This window comes from Ovis canadensis, chromosome X (genome assembly GCF_042477335.2).
Source record: "Ovis canadensis isolate MfBH-ARS-UI-01 breed Bighorn chromosome X, ARS-UI_OviCan_v2, whole genome shotgun sequence".
In the NCBI taxonomy this organism is placed as follows: domain Eukaryota; kingdom Metazoa; phylum Chordata; class Mammalia; order Artiodactyla; family Bovidae; genus Ovis; species Ovis canadensis.
Genome location: NC_091727.1, coordinates 59110406 through 59113721, shown reverse-complemented (window position 1 = coordinate 59113721; position 3316 = coordinate 59110406). Strand labels below are relative to the sequence as shown.

Below are 3316 nucleotides of genomic sequence, written 5' to 3'. Positions count from 1 at the left end.
GTTATCAGCTAGAAGAAGTCATTTGCATTTGAAAAGACTTCAGCCCTTGAGAGTCCCTGCAGTGAAGGAAGAAGCATATCAGGTGGAATTTCAGCAGACCACAGGGCCATCTGAAACCCAACACTATGCTCCCTGACCTGTAAATAGCTAGCTGCCTAGCATAGTTCTGATTGTCCTCTGACCCCTCCAATCCTAACCTGAGGAGGTCTAAGAGGAGCAGGACTAGTACCAAGAGGCCTCAAGAGCCTGTGCAAGGGGTGCAGAGACTGTGGGGGATATCTGTGGGAAATCCATAGAATTCAACACAGAGGACTCAGAGACCTTTTAGAAAAGGCCTACTGTGGAACTGGGATGATCCCAATCCCCAAGACGTGCTCCCCCAATCCCAGTTGTAGCCAGCTATCTAACCGATGTCAAGTAAGGAGCTTCTTGGCCCTCTTTCTCAGCCATACCTAACCCTGACCCCGAAATTGAACAATTAAATATGGACCTCAACTTAAACTTAATCCCAAACACTGATTCAGACCATGAACTCAACCTTCACATTAATCATAACCCTAAAGTTAAAGCTATGGTTTTTCCAATAGTCATGTATGGATGTGAGATTTGGACCATAAAGAAGGTTAAGCACCAAAGAATTGATGCTTTTGAACTGTGGTATTGGAGAAGACTCTTGAGCATCCCTTGGACTGCAAGGAGATCAAACCAGTCAATCCTAAAGAAATCAATCCTGAATATTCATTGGAAGGACTGATGCCAAAGCTGAAGCTCCAATGCTTTGGTTACCTGATGTGAAGAGCTGACTCATTTGAAAAGGCCCTGATGCTGGGAAAGATTGAGGGTGGGAGGAGAAGAGGATGACAGAGGATGAGATGGTTGGATGGCATCACTGTCTCAATGGACATGGGTTTGAGCAAGCTTCAGGAGATGGTGAAGGACAGGGAGGCCTGGTGGACTACAGTCCATGGGATCTCAAAGAGTCAGACACAATTGAGCAACTGAACAACAACAAAACCTAGCTTTAAACTTGACTATAAACCCTAACCCTAACCCTAAAACTAACCATAAACTAGATCCTAAACATTACTTGATCATGAACCTGACTCTAACTAGCCCTTAACCTAATCCTAAACTTGATTTTTACCCTAACCCTATCCCTAATCATGAACCCGACCCTGACTGAAACCTAACCAGAACACTAACCCTTACTGAGAACCTGGCATAACTTCACATCTAACTCTAATCTTGACCCTGAAGTTAATACTAAACCCTAATTCTGACCCTGACAATGAGCTTGATTCACTCCAATAGCGATTCTGAAACTGACACTCACTCTAACTCTGACTATGAACCTGACACTAATCATGAAATTAACTGTTTCCCTGATCCTGTACCTTACCCTGATCCTAAATCTAGCCATAACATTGATACTAACATTATCTCTAAACCTGATCCTATGCTTATTTTGCAAGAAAATGTGTTATTCTGATCTTGTTTTTACATATACTGTTAATAATAAAAAGATTTTCTCTTATTAGTCATAAGAAGTTACTTTTAAGAAAAATGTGTTATTTTAATGTTTTCACTGACCTTGTCCTCACAAATACTGCTAAGTTTCATCAAAGTTTACTCTAAATCACAGTAAGTAGCTACTTTAGAGAAGAATGTGTGATTGTGGGCACATTTTTACATATACTACTTAGATTAATCTAAATTTGCTCTAACTTTCAAGAATTTGTTTTCTTGGCAAAGAAACTGAGATTCTGAGCTTGTTTTAAAACATACTGCTTCTTTTTGTCTAAGTTTGCCCTAATTTTCACTGAGCATTTACTTCTAAGAAGAATGTGTGATTCTAAGCTTGTTTTCATTTATATTGCTTAATTCCATTTAAGTTGCACTAAATCACTACATGCATAATTTTTTAGAATTATGTGTGATCCTGTGCTTATTTAAACATATACAGCTTAGTTTCTTCTTCATTTACTCTATCCATAAAAGTAGCACTTTTAAGAAAAATTTCTGATTCTGAATATGTTTTAAAATAAAGCTCTTGGGAGTTCCCTGGAGGTCCAGTGGTTAGGACTCTGCACTTTCACTGCTGAGGGCCCAGGTTCAATCCCTGGTCGGGGAACTAGATCTGACAAGCCAGGTGGCATGGCCATAAGTAAATAATAAAATAAAGCTCTTAGTTTCACTTAGATTTGCTTTAACTCACTGTAAAGAGTTTATTTACAGGAAATATGTGATTTTAAACTATTTACATAGAAACTGCTAGTTTCATTAGATTTTATTCTAACTGGTATTGAGAAGTTAGTTTGAAGAAGAATGCAGATTCTGAGCTTGCTTTCTTTCTTTTCTTTTCTTTTCTTTTTTTAGAGGCTGATCTTCTTAAAAAATATTTATTTATTTACTCATTTGGCTGTGTCGGGTCTTGGTCGGGGCATGTAGAGTCTTTGCTGGGGGCTCTTGGTTGCGGCTCCCAGGCTTCTCTCCAGTTGTGACAAGTGGGCTCTAGAGTGCAGCCTCAGTGGCTGTGGCACAAGGGCTTAGTGGCCCCACAGCATGTGGCTCTCAGTTCTCTAACCAGGGACTGAACTCGAGTCCCCTGAATTTGAGGGCAGATTCTTAACCACTGGACCACCAGGGAAGTCCCTGAGCTTGTTTTCATGTAAGTACTTCCTTTCATTTAGATTTATTGAAACCCAATTAAGACTTTTTTGAAGAGCCCAAGTTATTTGAAAGTAAATTATTTGGTTTTGTCTAGATTTCTTCTAAGTCATATTGAGTGGTTATATTGGAGAAGAATGTATGATTCTGGTTCTGCTTCCATCAAATATAGACAGGGACCAGATTTGTACTCCCACATGAAACAATCAAAGGACCCTGACAGAATGAATGAAACAATAGGGGGCTTCTTTGACATGTACACACTGCTATATTCATTGCTTATTTATTTATTTTTGGCTATGCTGGGCTACAGGACTGGAAAAGGTTAGTTTTTATTTCAATCCCAAAAAAGAGCAATGCCAAAGAATGTTCAAACTACTGCACAATTTCACTCATCTCACACACTAGCCAAGTAACGCTCAAAATTCTCCAGGCCAGGCTTCAAAAGTACGTGAACCGTGAATTTCCAGATGTTCAAGCTGGATTTAGAAAAGGCAGAGGAGTTCAGTTCAGTTCAGTCTGGCTCTTTGCGACCCCATGAATCATGGCACACAAGGCCTCCCTGTCCATCACCAACTCCGAGTTCACTCAGACTCACATCCATCGAGTCAGTGATGCCATCCAGCCATCTCATCCTCTGTCATCCCCT

General features: G+C 40.1%; 1 non-coding gene across 1 annotated transcript; it reads left to right on the top strand.

Moving 5' to 3' along the window:
• Positions 1–2058: 2058 nt before the first annotated feature.
• TRNAE-UUC (transfer RNA glutamic acid (anticodon UUC)) lies at positions 2059–2131 on the top strand. Its single transcript has one exon. It is a non-coding gene; the product is annotated as a tRNA-Glu (tRNA).
• The last annotated feature ends 1185 nt before the right edge of the window (positions 2132–3316 follow it).